This window comes from Spermophilus citellus, assembly GCF_964194105.1.
Source record: "Spermophilus citellus genome assembly, chromosome: 4".
In the NCBI taxonomy this organism is placed as follows: domain Eukaryota; kingdom Metazoa; phylum Chordata; class Mammalia; order Rodentia; family Sciuridae; genus Spermophilus; species Spermophilus citellus.
Window position 1 is genome coordinate 175,393,261 of NC_138185.1, and position 25,572 is coordinate 175,418,832.

The 25,572-nt window shown below is 35.0% G+C and overlaps 1 pseudogene across 1 annotated transcript in view; it reads right to left on the reverse strand.

The window, feature by feature from the left end:
- The window catches only part of LOC308648269 (60 kDa heat shock protein, mitochondrial-like), a 34,161-nt pseudogene extending 29,699 nt beyond the window's left edge, over positions 1-4,462 (reverse strand). The window contains exons 1-3 of the transcript in view: positions 4,435-4,462; positions 3,684-3,820; positions 2,605-2,778 (exon numbers count right to left, since the gene is read on the reverse strand). The product of the transcript in view is annotated as a 60 kDa heat shock protein, mitochondrial-like (transcript). The remainder of the gene's footprint in view (positions 1-2,604; positions 2,779-3,683; positions 3,821-4,434) is intronic.
- Between the last annotated feature and the right edge of the window lie 21,110 nt (positions 4,463-25,572).

Sequence of the window (25,572 nt, forward strand, 5' to 3'; positions counted from 1 at the left end):
GAGAGAGAAGAAGGGTCGTCAGGCCATCAGTCATATACATATACCACCCATATGCATGGTCCCTCTTCTTGCTCTGTGCTGCCCTGCAGCACCTCAGGAATCTGGCAGCAAGAAGGCCAGTAACAGATGTGTTCTGTGAATCTTGAATCTTCAGAATCTCCAGAGCCATGAGCCAAAATAAATTTCTTTTCTTTGTAATGTAACCTAGCCTTAGATATTTTGTTATAGTAATGAAAAAATGGACTAACACAAGTTTTAAAAAAACTATTTGTGAGTTGAGTGAGGATTTAATATAGTAGAACACCTTGAAATTATAGATAGAATATGTATTTTTAGTAATAAAGGCAAATGTTACCTAAAATTAAAAACATATTGTACAACTACATAATCTGAATTCTTATACTTACTAAGGGATGTTTTTCTCTAAATATTGACATCAAAATTGAACTCTTTTAATAATCTAATTTTTCCAAAAGTGTAACCATGTACTATAACAATTGATATTTTATTTATGTGTCAACAAATAAATTCACACATCACTGACTTATGTTTTAAAACAATTACCAGGCCATTAACTTTGGTATTAGTTTTCCAAAATTCCATTTTTTGAGGAGTGGCCTTTATTGAACACAGAGATTGGTTCGTTATCTTGATTTAAAATGGAAATGGTTATTGAAACACTTGGTTTCATGAGTCAATGTGTTGTTCAATATAAACCAAAGGAAATTACTAATATTGACTTTATTTGGAATTTCATATTCCTGAAAGATGGTTGCAATTTAATCAAAATTATTTTTGAACTTTGGGAAATAAATACAGTAGCTTAGCACTGAACTAACAGTTCAAGTCAAATCTTATTATGAATTCTGTGGTATTACTAATTCTTTTCAGCCAATAAAATAAAACACATTTTGTAATTTTGTTCCTTTCAATGGCTATAAAAATACAGTAGTGCCTTATCTGCTTTTGTGGCTTGAAATAATGCAATTTATTTACCTGTTAACTTATGTATTTATTCAAATCTTCATCGGACACCCACTACTTAAGCATTACTCATACTACATTCAGTGTTAATGTAACATTTGGCACAAATTCAGTGTACTAACAATTAACTGTTATTATTAAGTTAAATACTATTTGGTTCAGGCAAATACCCAACATGCAGTAGTTTCATTAAAATAAAATTAATAAATTTGTAATTATTATTATCTTTACTTTGTTATTAAATAATTATAGACTCATAGGAAGTTGCAAAAGAATGAACAAGCAAGTCACAAGTACAACTTCACCTGGTTTTCACAAAGTATAATTTCAGCATAAGGAAATTGACTGTGGTACAACCCATGAATTTTATGAAGATTCCATCATTTCTGGAGGTGGGAATTAATCAGATACATCAGATTAATTAATACATCAGATGTGGATCTTCCCACATGCAGATGTTAGAGTCTCTGTGAAGGCTCAAAAAATAGCATTGTTCTTTCCAGCTTGATTTTAGAACCAATGGAAAAATACAATAAAAAAGTAGCAAACACATCCCAAACACCTTGTTTATTACTTAGGAAAACAAGGTTGGAGAATACAGCTCAGTGTCAACATCAAATGGCTTGCTTAATCAGGAAAAGAAGTAGAATTACCCACCTAGTCATAATAGCAGGCTTCCCTGTTGGATGCGCTCTTTGAAGGGGCAGAGCAGAATCCTTGCCTCCAGGGTCAGCTAGTCTATGGGAGGCCTTGTGTGAAATGAAAATGGATGGTTGCTTGTTTAAAAAGTTGGAAAAATGGCTAGGTGCTGGGGCATATGCCTATAATCCCAGTGGCTCCAGAGGCTGAGGCAGGAGAATAACAAATTCAAATCTAGCCTCCACAATTTAGCGAGGCCCTAAGCAACTCAGTGAGCCTGTCTCTAAATAAAATCCAAAAACAAGGGGTGGGGATGTGGCTCAGTAGTTGAGTGTTGCTGGGTAAAAAGAAAAAGAAAAAAAAAAATGGAAAAATACCATTACAGGTCCTGAGACATATTTTTTCCTTTTTTTGCATGATCTTTTTTTTTCTCAGTTATAGTAATTTTTGTCATTTAATGCCATTCTAGTTAAAAAGTAAAATTTTAAATTATTAACCTAAATTTGACAATTATTTTTATATTATAAATGCAATTATTAGTGAAAAGAGAATTTAATTCAGTCATAAAAACTATCGAAATTGCACAACTCCTACATACATATATAATCTGTTTGTACTACAACTGTGTAAATGATGCCTAAAGCTAATTTAGTGGTTTTATTTTGCTTTTTCATAGGTTCACACTCTACCACGCTCTGCGTTTGGCTTACTGATGAATAAGGAATCATTAAGAGAAACACAATCTTAGGGTTACTTTATTTTCTCCCTTGCTTCTGTATCATCATTTTAGTGCAGTGGTTGCCTAATACAGACAGGTAATATGAACAATAAAGGATATAAAAGGCTTCTTCAGTTTTGCCTTTTTTTTTTTTTTGAATGTCTTCTTTCTGCATTCAAAGGAAGCTCTGGTTGTCAAGGAAAACTGGCCCCTGGAGGTGGTCAGCATCTCTCCTTTTCAGTGCAAGATGTTAACAGGCGTACCTTGATCTCACTTTGAATCACGCTGGACTCTTGTGCATGGAGGGTCCACAGGAGCCTTGTGCTCATGGGGTACTGTGAATAGTATAGGCTGACAGGACAGCAACAATAACGGGAATGCAAACTGTGTTTATCTCCTCCGCTCACATGCTCCATTTTCCCACCAGACTGCATGTTCTGAACACAATTTCAAAGAAAATTATTAAGAAATTCCAAGACAACCACAGCAGTGCATTACATCAAGGTGGCCTCTTCTCAGTGATAGGTTTTGTGTGGCACATTCACAAAACCAGTTCTACTTGCTTCTAAGACAAGGGCAGAGTTCCTATTAGTACTTCATTTGTCCAAACTTTATCAATCAGTGACACCCTCCATGGAGGAAAAAATAGAAAAGTTGGAAAGAGGCCATGTGTTAACCCAACTGAGTTTTCTTCAGAACATATATGTCCATCTATGTCCAGAAGAGAAATGAAATATTTTCCTCATTCCTTTTCTGACTTGAGCATCATCTGGTAGTAGACCCTAGAGTCTGAGTTTGTACAAATCTTTTAGGTGATAAAACTATTAGACTAGCCTTAGTTAAATGTGTTACAAAATTATTATTATTACAATAGCTTTTTAACAATTGCAAAAACATGCCTTAGGAAGACATCCATAATCCTACTTTGGGAAATGGTGTATCATAGAGTCATTACACACATATACCTGGGAAAGGTACTACCTTTCTCCTCTCTATTGTAATTAACATACCCATGCTTCTTTTATAAAAATGTTCCTTTCAACATATTATTTCTTTTTTCTGGGGTGTTTGAATATTCTGTTTTTCATCCAGATGCTGGTTACAAAGTTCTGTTCCTTTTGTGAAGACTGAGCAATTGATTTATAACTTGTACTTACAAATTTACTTATAAGTTCTTTATATTATAGTTCAACAAAAATCTGAAAAAAAGAACAAAAGATGTAGAGAAAAGATTTCATGTGTTGGGATGCGTGGGATGAATTCTTCAAGGAAGGAATGCAGAGCTTGAGGAGAATAGAGGGGCTTGTTGTCCCAAGGGTGCCCTTCAGAGTCCAAAGCCTACCATCTCACTAACACCAGCACACACAGCTTCCTCTGCTCCACCATGAGCTTTGTCTTTTGCTCTTAGCCATGTGATGACTCCTACAGAACTGATAGCTAACTGCTGTTCAGAGGTTTTTGGTAAAAGGGATATTTCCACTGAAAATAGCACAAACACAAAAATGTTGACCCATTTCCCCCCCCCCCCCTCTGCCCTTCAGCTGTGTTTTTAAAGATGTTTGATCCCTCTGAGAGAGTATGATATAGTCTTCAGGCTTTGAGTTATAAGTTAACTGTCTCTGAGCATTTCAGCCTACTGACCTCGAGCTTAAAAAGTTGGTGAAGCAATCTGAAAAGTTACAAAATTGAGAAAGGAGCAAAAAAGAAACATTTGGGGCAGAAATAAAATTACTGACATCATTACTTGCTATATTCAATTTAGATAGTATATATTTTTTAGCACATTTGACAAAGCTTTTTGATGATAAAAACAAAGTCTTGTTAGATTGTCAGGATGAGGGGAATAATCTACGAAAGAGTGACAGATGACACTGTACATGGATGTAATACTTAAACAATGGGTATTTGAAGCTATTTAAAAACCTGTTTTGACCTAAATTATTTCCTTTTGTAATCTTCTTCTAAAAGCTCCTATCTCTCATGATGAAAGACTAAAGCCCATGACAATGTTTAAATTCTACCTTCAAAGTGTATGGTCCTCGTCATTAAATATACTTATGTTTATATAAAGATGGTGGAATTAACTTTCATACTTTTGATTGATTCTTCTGATTGTGTCATGCTGTATTAGTTTATTGAACATTATTTTCACTAATATGATATGCTTACAGTAACATTTTTTTTCATGATAAGGTTTTATTGTCCTTTATGGACTCAGCTAACCTTGTCTGAGTACACATAATCAGATTTCAATGTGCAAGTTTTGATCTTATTTCTAGGACTTACTATTGCTTCCCAATGTAGACATTTTATGATTTTATTAGAAATTTCATTACTTGCTGTGTTTAAATAAATTCATTTGATTTATTCCCAACCTTCCCCAAAACTGTTCACATTTCATTTGTAGAACCTTTTTTCAGTATAAAGAGTAAGTATAATGTATTCATGCTATCAAATTAATTATATGAAAAATCATTTTGTAAATATCTGAGCAGCAAGAATCATTGAATCAGGAATCATAAATAAGGCCTAACATTAGCATCACCTTATAGTTACAGCATTTATTATTCTTTACTTTATATATTGTGCCTCACCACTAGACTTCATATGTGTTTAGAAAGTAATATTCCATAACATGCACATATCTCCTATTGGGCTTGCACATAACCAGATTTTTGTTTGTTTGTTTTTGTTTTGGGCACTGAGGTTTGAACTCAGGGGTACTTAACTACTTAGCCAAATATCCAGCCCCTTTTTATATTTTATTTAGAGACAGGGTCTTACTGAGTTGCTCAGGGCCTTGCTAAGTTGCTGAGCCTGGCTTTGAACTTGTGATCCTCCTGCTAATAGTCTCCTGAGCTGCTGGAAGAACAGACATACACCTTTGTGTCCAGCTGCCAGGTGTTTAAAAATTAAAATTTTATACTTATTTTGCTACATTAGTTATTGGTTACCAAACTAAAGTGTTGAGAACATTGGATATGTGATTTTGTCAGCAAGAAAATAATTTACAAAGATCATTGATGAATGGAAATAAAATAGCAGCCTGGGATGCCAGGGTGGAAGGCCAGAGGTGTGAATAGTATTCACTCAGTGATTGTGAAAATTCAGGTCACATGTGGTTAAGGTCACTAAAAAGTGAAGAGACAGCTGAAGATTTGAGTGGATTATTCTGAGCAGTTAACTACCTAGGCAGTTTAATCCAGATTAGACCAGATAGACAAAAGCAAACCTATGGTAGGTAATATTATCAGTGTTGAAAAATATTTGATATTCTATTTCTGTTTTGGAGAATTGAATTTTGATCCCTAATAATTCAAATAGGATAGAATATAATAGTGAAGCAAAAGTTAGACCTAGTATATCTTGTTAGTACTTTACTGTACAATACAGAATCAGTTCTGTTATCCCATATATTATAATGCTAAATATCATCTAATATGGCAGCCTGACTGTAAATAAACAATTTAAAATACAATATACAGAAATGAAAGTGCCTTAATAGAATGAACTGGAGTTATACCAGCATTAGGTAAATTAAATTAGTTTGATAACATAATAAAAAATGAATTAAATATATGGCAACACTTTATTATGGTCATTTTAAAAGTTAAGTCAAAATTCAAATGGATTAAGTATTATTACTGTTAATTATAGTTTATTAATATTGACTGCATAGGAATCAACAAAAACTCAAAATCTTTTTTATTTTGGTACTGGGGATTGAATTCAGGGGCACTTAACCACTGAGCCACATCCCTATCCCTTTTTTGTATTTTATTTAGAGACAGGTCTCACTGAGTTGCTTAGTGCCTGGCTAAATTGCTAAGGTTGTCTTCGAACTTGCCATCCTGCTGCCTCAGCCTGCTGGCATTACAGGCACATGCCATGGTGCCCTGCCTAAAAACTCAAAACCTCGTGGCAATCTTTAGATAAGCTGTATATGGTATTTCGCAAATTAATGTTCTTGAAATATCTGAACCTTAGGATTTAATGTTAAGGTTAATTCTGCTTCATTAGACATTACTTGGTAAATATAAGGCTCTTGTATCTAGTTAACCATTTTCACATGATTCCTGTTTAATGTTCTTTATTTGAAAATAGGCCAGAATGAATTTTTAATTGAAATCACATATCTAATTAATACTTTGTAAAAGTTCAGCCAAAATAGAAAATAACCTTCATTTTTATGTATACAGAAGACTTTCTTTTTATCATATCTAAGTTTTGTTTTAGCCCTATGTAATTTGGTCCACATTTGTAATGTTATTAACCTACTTGATGCCAAAAGGTCACACATATTAGTGATAATTGGCTTTTATAAATATTGCTCATTATGCAAAGACTTTATTTACAAGTATCATTAGGCCAAAGTGGCTGTATGAAATGAACTCAGGTAATAGGTTTCTCTGCATTCATTATGAGGCAAAATATTTGACAATAGATAAATTAGCAGTTGATCTTGGAGATTAGAGTATGATTTAGAATATGAAAAAAGAAAATGGGATGGTCCCTGATTCTATCTCCAAAAACAGGATTGGTTTGTTAGAATGACAATAGGTCATGAGGCTGAATTCATGAGGCTCAAAATGTACTCTGTTGTACTTTGGAAGTAAGGTCCCCCAAAAGTTCACATGTAAGAAAATGCAAGAAGTTTTGGAGGAGAAACATTAGATTATAGCATTAACCTAATCAGTGAATTAATCCCTGGTGGGATTAATTGGATGGTGATTGGGGTGGAGTGTGGTTGGAGGAAGTGGCTCATTGGAGGCGTGGCTATGGAGTACATATTTTGTTTCTGGAGAGTGGAGTCTCTCTTTGCTCTCTGCTTTCTGATCACCTTGTGAGCTCCTTTCCTCCCCCACACTCTTCCACCAGGATGTTCTGCCTCACCTCCAGCCCCAAGGAATGGAGCCTGCCTTCTCTGGACTAAGACCTCTGAAACCAATCGTGAGCTATCAATAAGCTTTTCCTCCTCTACAATTGTGTTGGTCAGGTCTTTAAGTAACAGCATTGAAAAAGCTGACTAAAACATGCTCCTAATTTATATAAATAGCAGAAACTATATTACGCTCTAGGAGCAGGACAACAGGGAATGAGTTCTTCCTGGAGGACTGGGGAGTTTGGGAAAGTACTTTGTCCCGTTTAGTTCATGACTATAGAGGGGAAAGAACCAAAGCAACTCATAAGCTCTGTTTTCTTTCCTGTGCAAAATGACAATAGTATGACTTGCCTTACAAGAAAGTTCATTTCTCAGTTTAAATTCATGTTTTGTATCTTAGCATACTTTCTGTAGCAGCCTTCTTCCTTACTTCTATGTCACTTCTAGAAATTCCTGTTCCAGGGCTCAAGCTTCAGGAGAGGTCAAAATAGAAAGAAACATAATGTAGGTTAATTTTGGACTTTTGTGGAGATTCTCTAAATGTATTCGAACACTTCTTTAGTTTATGCTCATTTCATGTTGTCAAATAGTGTTCCCAAAGAAGCTCTCCCAGTGACCAGGACAGAAAGGACTTCTAGATGGAGATAATACCAGTGTTGGTGATGAGAATCAACCAGGATCCAGGTAAGTTTGAAAAACCAGGCTCTACCTCAGAGCAAAGCCTGTCCAAGGAAGGGGGATTGATCCTTGTCCTTGGAAAGACCCACAGCACTCCTAGGCACATACTCACTCTGCTGAGTTGTTTATCTACAAATAACAGGAGAGATCTGCAGAGCCAAGTGTCCCTGACTCAGTCAGGCTAGGTGAAGACCCATAGCAACCCCCTAGCAACCACCAATCAGCATGAGACAGGGAAATACCTGGGATGCCAGATGACCCTCCCAGTAGTTTATGGTGGTTGATAACATGTTGGGAAACCATGTAGGTTCAGCACATACTCCCCTCGTGGCTTAAACCAATCAGGTCAAATGAATCCCGCTCTTGTACTAACAAATCACCCTTACCTAACCTGTTCCCACCAGTAAATGTGCTAATCATGTTTTAGAGTTGTTTTATGATTTTCCCACAATATATGATGATTTGATAAGAGATGCTATGATGTATGTGAAGTCCCTGCCTTTCCCAAAGAGTGTATAAAACTGCTGCAAACCCTGGGCTCGGGGCCTCTCAGCATCACCAGTTGCTGTGTTCACGTGGAGAACCAAGCTAGCTCCCAATAAACACATATTTGCTGCTTACATCAATCTTGGTCTCTGGTGGTCTTTTGGGGATTCTGAATTCGAGCATAACAAGTTCCCCTGATATTGAAGATTGAACACCCAGACACAGAGGAAAGAGTAGAAAGCAAGTTTTATTTAAGAAAGAGATGGAACAGAGATAGTAGACTCCTCTGGAGAGGAGCTTGGACCCAGAGCTGGTGCTGAGGAGTGGGAGTGTCCTGCCCCTTTTATAGATCGGATATTTCCTTTGTTCTTATGCTCCCTTCTGTTCCTACTTTGCCTTTGTGAACAAGATGGGCCTAAAGGTGGGGAAGGAGCTTTCCTGGGGTACTGGCTGGAAAGGAGTGACCCAGGAGGCATTCATTAATAACTCTTCCCCCACCCAAGGGATGTAACTTTGGCAATTGGTTGGAGAAGAGGGTAGGACTCTGAAGGTATTAGCATTTTGTTTTCCTTCCTTTCATACCAGCCCCATCTTCCCAATCCTACTTGATCATTCATTACCTACACTGACTGTCCTTTTACTTCCTCTCCACAGCCACCCATGTGCTGTCCAGTCTTCCTCTGATGACCCTATCTCATGTTGGCTCTTATCTCACGACTGTATTTCTCTTACACTGAGTGAGGTTGCATGGTTCAAACTCTTCTTATATGCTCAGCTCTCCTATGAACTCTGTCAAGGACAATTTAGTTCATCAGAGATTTCCAAAAATTCTAAACCTGAACAATGAACAGCTTTATGTCTCAATCTTTCTTGGGTCTATTGATTTTTGGTGCATAATGAATTTGCCTACTTGATATCTACTGCCCACCTCTGCACATTAAGGAGAATGTACTGACAAAAACAAAAGTAATGGGGCATATAACCTTGGATTCTATTCCTGGGGAAGCAGGAATATAATCTGCATAATATAGTAAGTCACGGAAATATTTTTTGAGAACCTAATATGCAGTAAACTCTATTCCAAACACTGGGAAAAAATAGTGAACAAAACACACATTGTCTTTACCAAGGGGATCTCCCTATTTTACGGGAGAGATGGATGAAATATTTAAATAAAATAATGACAAATAATTGTAAGCGTTATGGAGAAAAAAAGAATTTGAACAATTAAAATAGCAATATGGTTATATAGGAAAGATGTTTCAATGACTGAGATAAGTTAAGAAGTCTTTTTGGAGCAGGAATCATAACAAGGATGAAATATATAGATCACATGAAAAGCGAAGATAGGATGGGCAAAGAATTTTTCAATTTACAGTATGCACACAGGCCTTGAAAAAGAAAATAACTTCAGGTGTTTTAATATCTAAAGTAAAATGAGGTTCGAATTTAGTATGGGAAGGTAGAATAGAGGAGAAAGAAACAAAGCAACTCATAAGCACTTGTTGTTTTTTTTTTTGTTTTTTTTTTTGTTTTTTTTTTTTTTTAGTAGGCCAGGGCAATAGACAACAGTAATCAATGTTAAATCTATGCCAGTAGAAATGGAAATATACATTTCTATTGGAGGTTGAAAAGGCCAGAATTAATCATGAATTGATATGAGAAGAGAATAAAAAAATAACCCTGAAATATGTGCTTTGGAAAATTGAGTAAATATTTGTGCCATTGCTTAAACAAAGAAGAGCAAACAATGGGAACAAAATTTGGAAAACAAAATCAAAATTTCCACTTTGGAAATATTAAGTATAAAACATTCATGAAAAGTTCAAATGAATATCCAGTTGGAATTTACATAATGAATTTGGAAATCACAGTTTAATCTCATTTGAAATAAATCCGAAAGACCTCTTTCTTATGGTGTTCAACCACTAATGTCTCTGCTTAATATTGTTTGAACAATCCAATTTTAGCCTGTTTTTCTTGGCTTCCTAGGGGATTTTCCTGGTCTCTACATAAGTTAATGGTCACACAGTAACTAATCACATGTTATCTTCAAACACAACAAAACAGGATGTAATTATCCTTTTACGGTGTGTTTGGAGCACATTTCAAAGTTCACTCAACTATTCTGCTCTTTACTTTCTGTTGAGTTTGCTTGGATTTCCTCTGCACATATGTGCAGCTTTGTGGTCAGCCAGGCAAGTACAGAAAGATTACCATGTCTTTCTATGGCTCTCATATGCAGGATTTCCCTGTTGATTTTTTCTGGCTTTTCCCATTTGCTTCTTGGAGGGAAGCAAATGGGAAAAACATTGTTAGATTTTTCAGCTTCTGTGCTAGATCAAGTATATTGTCTCCACAGGCAAAGCGGCTGGTTTTCAGAGCCAGTTTTACTTTTTTTTTTTTTTTAATTGTGATGCTGTGGATTGAAGCTAGGACCTCACACAAAGCAAACCACACGTTCTGAGTTCTGAGCTGTATCTCTAGCCACTCCACTCTTGGAGAGACTTTATTTTTTTTTTAAATATAAAAAAACTAAGACAGAATATTGTGTTTAGTGTGTTCTTCTATATTTTATCAATGTCTGAGATATTTACTGGGACCATCAAAGAGAGGCTTGATATTGAAGTAGGTTTGAAAAGGAATTTCTGACCAAATATGATATTATGGAAAGAATAGAGACAAAGAGAAAACTCATTATGCTAAAGCAATCTTCAGGTACAAATTGACAGACTTTTGAATTACAATGGTAGCAATGGGAATAAAGGGTATATGTGATATCGTTTGAAAAAGAAGTGTTGAGTGGGTATAATTTTGTTTTTTGGGGTTTTTTTTTTGGGGGGGGGCGTGAAAAAGGTTAAACCATAAACTAAAAAAGGATTCAAGAAAAATTTTGTTTCAGAGACAATCTTTTGAGCATGTTAATGTTGAAATACCAGGAAGGACTCTCAGATGGTAAAGTCTATTAGGCAGTTGAAAACTGGGACACAGGTATTCTGGAAAAGATAAGATCTAGAGGTATAATGTGAAGTGCATTTCATGAGCAAGATAATTTAATTTAAAAGAGGGAATAAATTTTCTATATTTATATTTAATATATATGTAACACATATATACTATATGTATATATTATTTAGTTTTTAAAGTTATATATATTTTTAGTCTCTCCCTCGCCATATTGAGAGAAATGGGGGCGGAGAGAAACTTTATGGTAAGGGCACCAACTTTACAATGCCTTACAAAAGGTCAAGGGGCTGAGGAAATTTCCTGCTTAAGGCTGGAGAGAAGAAAGTGCTTTCACCAGAAGTCAGAAAAATAGTGGTCAATAAACAAAGGAGATGAATTAATTATAGTCTCCTGGAAATAAAATGTTCACAGGGCTTCAAAAGAGAACACATAACTGAGCTCACTTCCACCATACTCTGGGAAACAGGATATCTGAGCAGTTTTGTCACTAGATTGTCACTGGAGCTCTTGTTTATAACTCATATGACCTATATTTACAGTAGACCAGAAAATGGATGTTTTATTCACTAAAAACTTTATCTTATGAGTATTTTAAGTATTTATAACTGGGAAGATATCAAAACCTTATCCACTTCATTTTTCAGAAAACTAAGAAAATGCTGGAATGATATGATAATCGTGTCAATAATCAGCCCACTAAACTAGATCGTAAGTTTCTTGATTTTTTAAACATTAAATAGATCCTGAATACTGACTTTAGGACAGATCAAAACCTAATGCTTTGATGTTGTGTGTTGTTTGTTTCTTATAATATTTCTACAAATTAAAAATTGCATAAGAGGCAGTAGAGCTTCTGTATCAGAGTGATGGCAAATCATTCACAAAGACACTCAACTCTCCACAACACTACAGATAAAATTTGGAGATCATTACCATCACTAATCTTCTCTCCCTATAGCTAAACAGGGGACCAAGTTGCCATTCACAAATTTAACAAGAAGATGATAGAATTATTTGTTATTTTCTGATACGAAGGCTAAAATTAACTACATAATATTTTTGTGTTGCAGAGTGCTAACGGGTTCATTCAAATCAGCAGTTACTTCATTTCTTTCCCCAAAAAAGCCTCATTAAAACAATACACTATGGAGTTAAAACTTTGCAAGTGGTGGTGGGGATTGCATATGGAGGCTTGAGATGCAGAGAGAACTCATAATACAAAACAGTTGAATCTATATCTTGTTTGACTTTCAGATTTAAGGAGGATAATTGGAGATAGATAAATTGAATAAAGATAATAGATAGCTAAAAATACCAAACAAATATTCAAATTGGTTCCATCACTGTATTGAATAAGTGTATAACTTCATGAATACAATTTAAAGACTGAAATATAAAGGGTCTACAAAATTATATTAGGTATTAGCTATATCAATTCCAAATGAATTATATTGCTCAGTTGACATAGGAACCACCTCTATTCCTTCAAATTATCATTTTCTTAGTTTTAAAAATTCTTCAGGATTAGTTATAACAGAGAGGCCAAAGTTTATAATTGTAATTTTACTTTTTACGATGCACCGTCCACATAATGTTACCAATTTTCAATTCGTATTGTTTACTATAGATTAATGTTATATAAATATTGTAATTTAAAAAATACAAAGCAATCTCAATATACAAAACTGCTTAAGTGATTTCAAGTATGGTCTTAGAAAAATGCTAAAAATATTTGTTATTTTGATATAATAATGATGTTAACGAAGTTATAAAGCATTTTGTTACTTTGAGGAAGTACACATTTTGGTCTTCAGATTTTCAATTCAGAGTTTTCAACAAATTGAAATTTAAATGCCCCAAGCAAGAATCAACATTTAGACTCTTTGGAAATCCTTGGCTCCTTTTATCTCTTCTCCCTTCCTGTAACCAAGCTTACTTTGAAGAACATGATCAGTTTAAAACAAACATCCCTGGGCATTGAAGGGCTACTGTGCATATTACTTTTTAAAAAATATATATTTATTTTAATTAGTTATACATGACAGTAGCATGCATTTATGCACTTTGACATATCATATGTAGATGGGATACAATTTCCCATTTTTCTGAGTGTACATGTTGTAGAATCATATTGGTCATGTAGTCACATATGTACATACAGTAACAATGTCTGTTTTGTTCTACTACCCTTTCTATCCCCATATCCCCTCCCCTCCCTTCACTTCCCTCTACCTAATCTCAGGTAGTGCTATTCTTCTAGAGTGCCCCCTGCCTTATTGTGAATTAGCATCCTCATATTAGAGGAAACATTCAGCCTTTGGTTTTTTTTTTGTGAATGGCTTATTTCACTTAGTGTGATATTCTCTAACTCCTCTATTTACTGCCAAATGCCTTAATTTCACTCTTCTTTAAAGCTGAGTAATATTCCATTGAATATAAATATATAGCACATTTTCTTTATCCATTCATCTACTGAAGAACACCTAGGTTGGTTTCATAGTTTAGCTATTATGAATTGAGCTGCTGTAAACATTGCCATGGCTGCATTGATGTAGTATGGTGATTTAAGTCCTTTGGGTATAAACTGAGGAGTGGGATAGCTGGGTCAAATGGTGGTTCCATTCCAAGTTTTCTGAGGAATCTCCATACTGCTTTCATATGGCTTTCCAATTTTCAGTCCCACCAGCAATGTATGAGTGTGTCTTTTTCCCCATATCCTTGCCAACATTTATTGTTGGCTGCATTCTTGATGATTGCCATTATAACCAGAGTGAGATGAAATCTTAGTGTAGTTTTGATTTGCATTTCTCTAATTGCTAGAGATATTGAACACTTTTTCATATATTTATCGATCAATTGTATTTCTTCTGTGAAGTATCTGTTCAGTTCTGTAGCCCATTTATTGATTGGGTTATTTATTTGTTTTTTTGGTGTTATGTTTTTTGATTTCTTTTTATGTTCAAGAGATTAATGCTTTATCACTGATACATATCGTAAAGATTTTCACCCAATCTGTAGGCTCTCTCCTCACATTATTGATTCTTTTGCTAAGAAGATTTTTTTTTCATTTCAATCTATCCCATTATTGATTTTTTTAATTTTATTTTTTAATTCATTGAATAGGTATCAATTTATTTCAACAACTATGCTGAGAAAAATATATATTCATCAGTATTACTTTGTATAATTTCTTTCATTTTTTCTCATGTATATTTCTTTAAACTCTAATACTTATTGAACATTTGTGGAGAGTAGTGACTTGGATCATGGTCTCTGATTGCCTAGTGGCTGTGTTTGTTTCAGGAACTTCCTGTGCAAAGAGGTGCAGGTCTAGATTGCCCAGTGCACTGGCCTGAGGAAACTCTCTGCAAAGGCATGGAGTTATATCAGTCTGGACCTTGAGCTCAGGCACCAGCTCCCAGGGATAGAGAATTCTGAGGATAACAAGATAATTCTAATGTCTCACTAGTGCTGTATCCATCAGATTGCCTCTTGTGCAGAAACTTTCCCACAAATAACCTTTGTTGATAAAACCTATATAATAAATATGCTTAGCTAGCTCTGGGTCACTGTTCCTCCATCAGAGGACATTGTCCCACCTAGTTTCAGCTTTCTCCTATATATGTGTTTGTTTCTCTTCTCAATCCCCCATCACCCCTCTCCAATTTCTGAATTAATAGCTGTGCAGGTTGTGGCAAACAATGTCAGGTTTTCTTTCTTAAATTAAATATAAATAAGTAAATCTTTTTCTTTTTTTTTTTTGCTTCTACCCACAACAGAATTACATAAAACATTACTCCCAAATAGTATTTGGGAAGAAAAATCCAGATAAATTAGAGTTGACTTTAATAACATCACTTTCCTCTATTAACCTATGTAATTAGTAGGCAAAAACAATGTGTGTGTTTGTGTGTGTGTGTGTGTGTGTATGTATATATATATATAGAGAGAGAGAGAGAGAGAAAGAGTGTGAGAGAGGGAGAGTTTCTCCTTCCAAGCATTACCAGTCCATCAACCCTGATTCAGTTGTGTTGTTTTATGTTTTTAATGCTGATGACAGAGTGATGTGTATGTTAGCACATTTTTACAGCTTATATTAATTAGAGAATTTCTTGAATGACATTATAGCAAACAACTCAGTACCCAATGTGTAGATAAGTATTGTGTGACTAATGCTTGCTTGTATTATCAATATTTCATGAAATTAATCTGCATATTGCTTTCTACATTGCCCACTGATACATCTTATTTTGGTCAAGAAGATTCTTTTTCATTTGTTTACCAAGTTATTGCAAGATAACTGAAGCTGAAGAGGAAACAATACAGATGAAAATTGTATTATATACACACAAATTAACATTTAAAAGTGAGGAATTTTTAGAAAGATAGCTCAGAAATCAATGCATTCTGTACTAAATTCTGATAGACATCTTTTGTCCACGGGATGCACGTTCACATTTAGAGCACTCTATTTCATCAGGCATATGATACTAGCATTGCAATGTTCCTACTGGAAAAGGCAGCAGCAGTACTGGATGCTAAGCATTTAAATATATGAATTTGTTTATTCATGAAAATAAACATTACCCAAAAATATTATCCTGTATTCATTTTATAGGTGACGAATTTGATATAAAACAAGTATTAGAAAAAAAATTCAGAGAATACTACTACATATGGCAAAGTTGGAGTTGGATTCATTTCTGAAATCAGTGGCTCTTCCCTCTCCTATCCTATTATGTAAACAGAGTTTATTTAAGAAAACATTTTCTTTAAAGCACTAGGATAGAGTACAGCACTGATAATAAGAAAAATAAATCATATCTACATAATCAATTACATCATTTTCCTTGAATCTTACAACAATCCTGTGTTTAAATAAAGAAACAAGACATCAAAGTTGTGACACATTTATTTTTATGCCACTGGTAAAAAGTGGAGTCAGGACTCAAAATCAGAGGGATTATCCAGATCTATGCTTTCTCATCTATATCAGAGCTACTCTGAGGTCATCCCTCAGGTAGGACTGGTATTACTGCCTCCATACCATATATGTGACAGTTGACATGTAAAGAGGATCAATGAAAGAGGGGTTTGGCCAGGCCAGAATTAGAATTTATTTCTTTGAACTCAAACTATCAAAAGCATAAAAATCTCATTTCAAATAAAATGATGATTCTTTTCTTGAATTATTCTATTTTCTGTGAAGTTCATATATAATTTATGTACCATTTCCATGTGTTCAGATTGATACAATAAATCTAAGATTATTATCCATCTTTCATGAGTAGAAAATAAGATAGTATATATTTCTTAGCTTGTGTGTTTGTGTATTCAAAGTCCTAAATCTCAGCGACTTGCAATAAGAAGTATTTTCTTTTCACATTATAGGTTCATGAGTGTTGCTTATTTAAGGATTCAGTATGAAGAAGCAGCCCTTATTTCGAACATACAATTCTCATTTCAGAAGGGAAAGAGCAAGTCAGCCGTAAAACATAATGATTTTTAAAGCTTCTGTTTGAACATAGCAAATTCCATATCTGCGCACATGCCATTGGTCAAAGCAAATCATATGGTGGAGCCCAATACCAGTGGGGTGGGGATTTATACTTTTTTCACAGTAGGCAACACAACTGTTGGGACTTATTGGAGGGAGGTAAATCATTTAAACAATAATAGATGCACATGGTGTTTAACTCAAATTAATAAGTGATAGAAGTGGACTTTCAATCTTAGGTCTTAAGACTTCACAATCACCTTGCCTTTCAAAAATTGTTTATAGGATAAAATAAAATTATAAAATGTGTGCATTATTTATTCTGGCCTTATACTTCTTAAGAGATGGAATTTTGATCCATTAGCACAAAAGTCATGCTCATGTTTAATTATTATCCCCAATGTTGATTTTTTTAACAATCATTTGCTTTATTTTTTTCTGTTTTGGCATAAATCATTATTTGTACATTTCATATGACATTAAGGAAGATGTTTAGAAAACAATAACTGGTTAATATGACAGCTCTTTTCACAGTTTGCTAATTTAACAAAGGTTCTATTTTTGTCAAAATAGACAACTATGCCTGAGAAAAAATTAAATCAAACTCTGTTTTCTGCATTGTCACGTCAAAAGCCATATGCTAGATTTCCTAATGGAAATGCAAAATATAAAGCTTGAAATGATTAACCACCCATTTCAAAAAGCCAATCTCTTGCTTAATCACTAAGTGACCAAGTATAGAAGTCATGAGTTTAGAAATTGGATATAATGAGTCAGTATAATGATTTTCTTCAGTGTGTCAAGGTCACATTGTGGACATTGTAAAATAAGACTCCACCTTTCAGGTTCTTCCTGTTCATCTCTCTGCAACTGCAGAGAGATATAGCTAGGAGTAATTAATAATATCCCTCTGCTCTCCCTCCTCTGTCAGTCCTGGCACATGACAACTTATTTGCATTTTGAGAATGGTCTAGATGTTGCTAGGCTAGTTCACAAGTTAGAGACAAGGATATTAGAAAGGAAACATTCAGCATAGTGAATTTCCTATTGTGTGGAAAGACTCAGAAACCTTGATTTCATTATTCTTTGTGGACAAAGATGTAATACAGTGTAGGTCAATGGTTAAGAACAGGTATATCAATTTAGTCTTCTTTGGGTTTGAATCTCAGTTCTGATATTTCGTAGCTATGTGACTTTCACACTCTACTCTTTGTGTCCCAGATTCTGCATTTATAAACTGGGGATCATAGTAGGTTTGTATTGATTATTAAATTAGCTTATATTTTTATATTTATAATTATATATGTATATATATAAAACTGTGTTATAATTTAGTACTCTTTAAATAACAATTATTAAGTAATAGCTAACTATAAATTAGAGGGAATTCATATCAGAAGATGACTTATTAACCCACTAATTAATTGCCCTAATTAATTCAAATCACTGTGCAATTTCATGACTTAAAATTATAATATCATTATTTCTCACAATGCTCGTTGAACTTGAGTATAATTCACCTAAGAGATTCTGGCTCAGGGTCTCTTGTGAAACTGCAGTCCAGTGTCAATTTCTGCTACAGTCATCTGAAGGCCATAGCGGAGCTGGCAGATCTGTGTTCAAAGTGGTTTATACCCATGGCTGGGAATTTGGTGCTGTCAGCTGAGTACCCCTTTCTCTCCATCTCGGTCTCTGTATGGTGCTGCTAGAGTCCAGATATTAAAGGAAGTGGTACACAAGACTGGGTGGATGTTGCAATACCTTTTATAATCTCACCTTGGAGCCAGGTATGGTGGCACACTCCTGAAATCCCAGCAGCTGGGAAGGCTGATGCAGGAGAATCATGAATTCAAGTCAGCCTCAGCAAAAGCAAGGCGCTAAGGAACTCAATGAGACCCTATCTCTAAATAAAATACAAAATAGGACTGGGGATGTGGCTCCGTGGTCCAGTGCCCCTGAGTTCAATCCCTGGTACCAAAACAACAACAACAAAAACCTTTTGGAAGCTGTGTGCTGTCACTTTCATTGTATTATATTGGACCAGCTCTGTGTCAATTTAAGAAGAAATTAAACAAAGAAGATATACTAGGAACAGTATTACTAGGAAACTAGGAATTAGTATTAATAGTAATACTAGAACTGAGGATCATAGAGGGCTTTTAGGAGGCTGGCTAATACCATAATCAGCTGTACAAAACAGTAAGGCATTAAATGAAGAAGAAAATTAATGTGTAATGAGAATTATAATTGCATTTGGAAAAGAACCAGGATACTTGTGTGAGAGTGATCACTGTATTGTCTTTTTGAGAGCATTTTTAAAGGTGAACTTTAAAAAAACAATTAGAATTCTGCTTGTTCATTGTACATTTAGAATAAAGAAAATTAGATGGATGAATTGAATATTTGGTTGAATCAGGCATAATACCTTAATACATTCAACTTTGCAGTTGGAGCTCTTGTGACCTACAATGAAATCAGTGAGCCAAAACACCGCCAGGCACTCTGAGACTGTTCCGAGATGGGATTTGTCAATATTTGCTTCTATCATTCCTCTAAAATCTCTTTTTAACAATGAGTAAGTCTTACACGTGAATAGAGTGTCTTGGGAGATACTCTGTCCAGTTAAGCCCACGGGAATACGTTTATTTGACCAATTGCCTGTTAATCCTATAGTCCAATGCTTGGACACCAACCTCAACAAAAATGATGGGAGGCATCTCAATGTTCCCTCCAGAGCTGTTTATACAATAAAGATGATATCTGATCCCCACCTAACTTGTTTCTTGTCTTGCTTCTTATGAGGATTGGTTCCAACCTCAGGCAGGAGGGTGTTAATTACTGGGTTGCTAAAATTCCCTGAAGTGTTCTACTGCCTCTTTATTTCCTGGGGAACTTATCAGTGTTGAAATGGTGGAGAAGAATGAACTATGAAGGAAATACAATTATGTTCTAACAATGTTTTATCATCAAAATGCTTTATTCATGTGTTCTTTGGCCTCATAAATTTTTTTTTTTTTTAAAGAAATTCTAGCACACTTAATATTGCCACCAGGGAGTGAATTCTTTTTTTTTTTTTTTTTTAAAGAGAGAGAGAATTTTTAATATTTAAACTTGGCTTCGTAATCCTTCAATTCCTGTTACAGAACATTACTTATTAGTGGATTTTTAAATTATTTATACTTTACCTATATCTGGAAAAAGATATAGTGTTGTTATTTAAATCTTATGCCAAACAATAAATGCCAAATGGCTCACAAATAACCATTCTTTCTCTTCTGTGTTACCATATAACCCTCTAGTAGTTTCAACATCTTTAACTATGCTTTATTGTGTTACAAATGCAAAGAGATTGGCATTCAGAGAAATTGAGTCCCAATTTCATTCAAACATAACTCAAAATATCCATGACTGCATCTGTATACCTTTTTGAGGCTCAAATAAGATAATATCTGTAAAATGAATTCAAAATTACTATTAAAAACTATGTATATGATTAAATCATTAATATTATAGAGGATATCTGTTATAATTTTAAGATACTGCCTCAAGTTTTAGTGGTTTATGAAGTTACCAAATATTCCATTCTAAAAGATATTAATAGTTGAAGTTACCAAATATTCCATTCTAAAAGATATTAATAGTTGTTACTCAAACAGTACGTTAAGCATATAGGTAGCATAGAAGAAAGAATTTTAATTCTTTCTTGTTTTTTGAATTTTTTAATATTATTTTTTAGTTCTCGGCGGACACAACATCTTTGTTGGTATGTGGTGCTGAGGATCGAACCCGGGCCACACGCATGCCAGGCGAGCGCGCTACCGCTTGAGCCACATCCCCAGCCCAGAATTTTAATTCTTATTTACAAACACAATACCTCTCATCAGACTCTTGAGAAAATAGCATATACTTGTTTTTGATTAAAAATGTTTTGTAAGATATAAGATACTATAACCTACTCTTGTGACTTGCTGATACTAAATAAAACATTTGCTTATGTAAGAAATTCAAAAATTTTAAATGAAAGAAATAATTACATCAAATGGAACCACAGGAATGAAAATACTAAATATGTTCACTACTGATAGCTATACTTATTTGTCATGATATTCTATGCAAGTTAATTGCAGATTCTTGACTCTTTACATCTAGCACTTCTCTTTAATTAGTATTAAGGTATTTTACTCACTTTCTCATAGAATTCTTTCTCTAAATATCTTCTGCCGTACTCTATTTTCATTCTGAAGTAACATACTTAAGGATCAGAGAAAAATATAATATTATGCTCGAATTTGGGACCCCCAAAAGACCACCAGAGACCCAAGATCGATGTAAGCAGCAAAGAGGTGTTTATTGCAAGCTAGCTTGGTCCTCCACGTGCACACACAGCAACTGGTGGTGCTGAGAGGCCCCAAGCCCAGGGTTTGCAGCATTTTTATACATTCTTTGGAGAAGGCAGGGACCTTACTTACATCATAGCATCTCTTTAGCAAATCATCACACACCGCGGGAAAATCAAATAACAACTCTAAAACATGATTAGCACATTCATTGGGGGGAACAAGTTGGGTAGGGGTGATTGGTCAGTACAAAAGGGGTATTCATTTGAACTGATTGGTTTAAGCCAAGAGGGGTGTACGTGCTGAACTACATGATTTCCCAACATGTTATCAACCACCATAAACTACTGGGAGGGTCATCTGGCATCCCAGGTATTTCCCTGTCTCATGCTGATTGGTGGGTGCTAGAGGGCTGCTATGGATCCCCACCTAGCCTGACTGAGTCAGGGACACCTGGTGCAGGGGATCCTGTTATTTGTAGATAAACAACTTAGCAGGGTGGGAATGTGCCTAGGAGTGCTCTGTGGGTTTTTCCAAGGACAAAGGTCATGTCCCTTCCTTGGACAGGCTTTGCTCTGAGGTAGAGGCTGGTTTTTCAATAGTTCAAAGATTTGAATCGGTCTGCTTAATTTTTAAGTCAGTATTTGAAATCTAGACATTGTACATAAAAAAAATCCATATTAGTGGACTCTACCAACAAGTTAAAAGGGAGATGTTATGTTTTGGAAGCTCATGTGTGAGACAGTGCGAGAAGGTTCAGAGGAGAAATGTTTGGGTTTTAAGAGTCTTAACCAAATCAGTGAATTAATCCCCTGATAGGAATTAACTTGAGTGGTAACTGAAGTGGTAGGGTGTGGCTGGAGGAGATAGAAATTAGGGCATGGCTTTGTTGTGTATATTTTTTTCTGGAGATAGGAGTCTCTCTCTGCTTATCGCTTGTGATGTGAGCTGCTTCCCTCTGCCACCCTGCCCACTATGATATTCAGCCTCAGCTGGAGTCTTGAGGATTGAAGCTAGCCTTCTATAGACTAAGACCTCTGAATCCCTGAGGCCTCAAATAAACCTTTCCTCCTGTATAATTGTGCTGGTCTGTTCCTTTAAACACAGCAGTGAAAAAGCTGACTAAAACAGGCAATCTCTTTTCTGCATGACAAAAATTCACTAATGTTGATTTTCCTGCTTTAAATCAGTTCTTTCAAACTCACTATAATAGGCAGCTTCCTCCCCCTCTCCCCATTTCCTATCATCTCCTCCTGTGTGTCTCACCTGAGCATTCTCTACCTGAATCCTGGGACATTTGCATTTTGGAATCGATAACATTTTAAATTCATTGACTCCTTGAAAGTATCTTTCTTTATGACTGTTTACTATCCTTGGAATACCTCTTATTTTGAAGTAGTCTTTTTATTTCAAATGTTAATTGATAAAATTATAACAGAATTCCCTTTGTTCTAAACATTTAAATTTCTTGTTATTGATATATTATGGGTTTCATGACAACACACACACACACACACACACACTCATGGAAAATGAAACAGAAACATCTATTGGCTTTTCATAACTTAGGAGTTTTATGTACTGAGAAATTTCTGGGGTGTATATTTGTTTGGGAAAAGCAAACTGAGATCATGACTATGCAGTGCTTACTATTGTGTATAAAATGATTCAAACTTTCACTGTCTTGAGTTTCCTTTTTTTGGTGGGGGGGTATGGGGAATTGAATTCAGAAGTACTATACCACTGAGCCACATCCCCAGCCCCCCCCCCTTTTTTTTGTATTTTATTTAGAGACAGGGATTTACTGAGTTGCTTAGTGCCTCCTTTTTGCTGAGGCTGGCTTTGAACTTTCCATCCTCCTGCCTGAGCATCCTGAGCCGCTGGGGTTAGAGGTATGTGACATTGTGCCTGGCCGGTTTCCCTTTTCCCTTTTCAAAGTGGCTGTTCTATCTGTGTCTTCTGCTTACCAAAGCTAATTTGCAAAAGAGCTGGCTTTAAAAAAAAAAAAAAAAGGAAAAAATGAAAAAAAGAAAGAAGAAAGAAAAAAAGTGATGCAAGATATCACTGATGAATTAAAGTCAGTTTTGAAGCCACATATCCATTTTCTCACAAAATGGGCTACTTTTTCACGTAGTAGGGCTCTGGTATCTGGGAAGCCTAATAGGTCTTGCTACCCATTAGGAAGACCAGCACTCTAGGTATGCATATGAGAGACGCCACTTAATGTGAATATTACACCCCCACATACCTTTTTCTATTGGGTTTGGTTAAAAGACACAGGTGGGCTTATTTTAAAATTAACTAGAAATTGGTTTGGAATTCCTAAATTTTAGTTTGGAATAGATGACTCTTCCATGTGATGAGCACTTCTGGAATAGAAGTCTCTTTGTGGTGACCATGTGAACATACCAATTCTATCTTAAATTTGTATAGCCTTTTCAAAGCATCATTCTTTATCTGTGCTTCCATCTTCTGCCTCAGCACAATACTTACTACCATGAGATCATAAAGAAGCATTTTGTTTTTCTCAAAAATAGAAGCATGGAATACAAATCTTTTTATAGTTTGAGATGATATATGCTCAGGCAAATGTCAAAAGGGAAAAGAGCTGACTGTACATGATACAGGCAAAGGTTTTATTTTACATATATGAAAGGTAAACACCATAACTAACTATTTCTACTGGCTACTGTTACTTTGTAGGGAGGGGAAAAAAGAAGCTCATTTCCCTGCTAGAAGTAGAACACCATTATGAAAAAATTCTATAAAAAATCATTTTGGAATTAGTGATACTGTGACAAATATATGTTACTATATTTAATGTTTTCTGAGACTATTTCTACTTTCAGATCCTTACTCTGATACCAAATTAGGACCTAGGACAAGCCATTTCAATTAAATGGTTTTGTTAAGTATTATGCATGATAAGGTAGGGGTAGATAAGGTTGTACTTCACTTATTGTTAATAATAATAACAGCAACAACAGCACGTTATGGGCTGGTACCTGTTTTTCTAAATTTTCAAGAAAGACATTATCAAATATTAATAATAATCACTTTCAAAAGAAAATGAAATCAGTTGTTGAAAGGACATTTGTTCCCCTGTATTTATTTAAACACTATTCACAATAGCCAAAAAATTAAAAGAACTTAAGAATACATCAACTGATGAACAGATAAAGAAAATATGATCTATATATACATGGAATACTATTCAGCCATAAAAATAATGAAATCCTGTCATTTGAGATAACATGAACAGAGCTGAAGATCATTATAGTAAGTGAAATAAGTTAGGCACAGAAAGACAAGTACCACATGATCTCTCTCATATAAGGGAATCTAAAAAAGTGGACTTGATAGAAGGTGAGAGTAAAATCATGGTGCAGTGGTACACACCTATAAGCCTCACAATTTAGTGAGAACCTGTCTCAAAATTAAAAAAAAAAAAAGAAAAATGAAAAAGGAGTTGGAATGTAGCTCAGTGATAAAGCATCCCAGGTTCAATCCCCAGTACCTAAAGAAAAAAAGATTGAGAGTAGAATGGTGGTTACTAGAGACTGGGAAGAGTGGAGAGGGATGGGGAAAGGTTGATGGGTACTAAGTTACAGTTAATAGGAGCAAGAACTTCTGTGGATTGACTATAATAATGTACTGCATATTACAGAAAGCTAGAAGAAGGGATTTTGAATGTTTTCAACATAAAACAATGTTAAACATTTGAGGAGGTACATATGTTTATCTTGATTTTAAACTTTACCCAATGTATAGGCATATCAAAGCATCACATGGTATCTCATTAACATGCACAATATTTATGACTTTATGTATCCGTTTAAATTTCATTTAAAAAATTTAAACAACTGCCATTGATTAAATATTCCTCTATCCCCCAAATTCATCCTAATGGGATGGTATTAGATGGTGGTGGTTAGGGGTCATGGAAGCACAGCTTGGGTAAATAGGTTTACTCCTTATAAGTGGCCACAGAGACTGGAGTTCCCTTTTCACCATGTAAGTGCACAGTAAAAGGTGCCACCACCACCTATGAACTAGAAAGTGGGCCCTCACCAGAGCCCAGATTTTCCTTGATCTTGGACTTCCCTGTATCCATAACTGTGACAAATAAATTTCCATCCCTTTACAAGCTACCCAGTCTGTGGTATGCTATTTCATTACAGCAACCTGGCCAGACTAAGACATGTAATTTATCTAACCTATAAAATGAAATATTTGCCCACCAAATCTGACCTATTTAGTAAGGTATTGTCAGAGTGTCATATATTTTTGTAGAACTCTACTTGGAACTATTCTGTTCCTAGTGCATACATGGTACATGTTCATCTGTCCTTTTTTCATCCTCTCTAATATACTCTCAAATTTC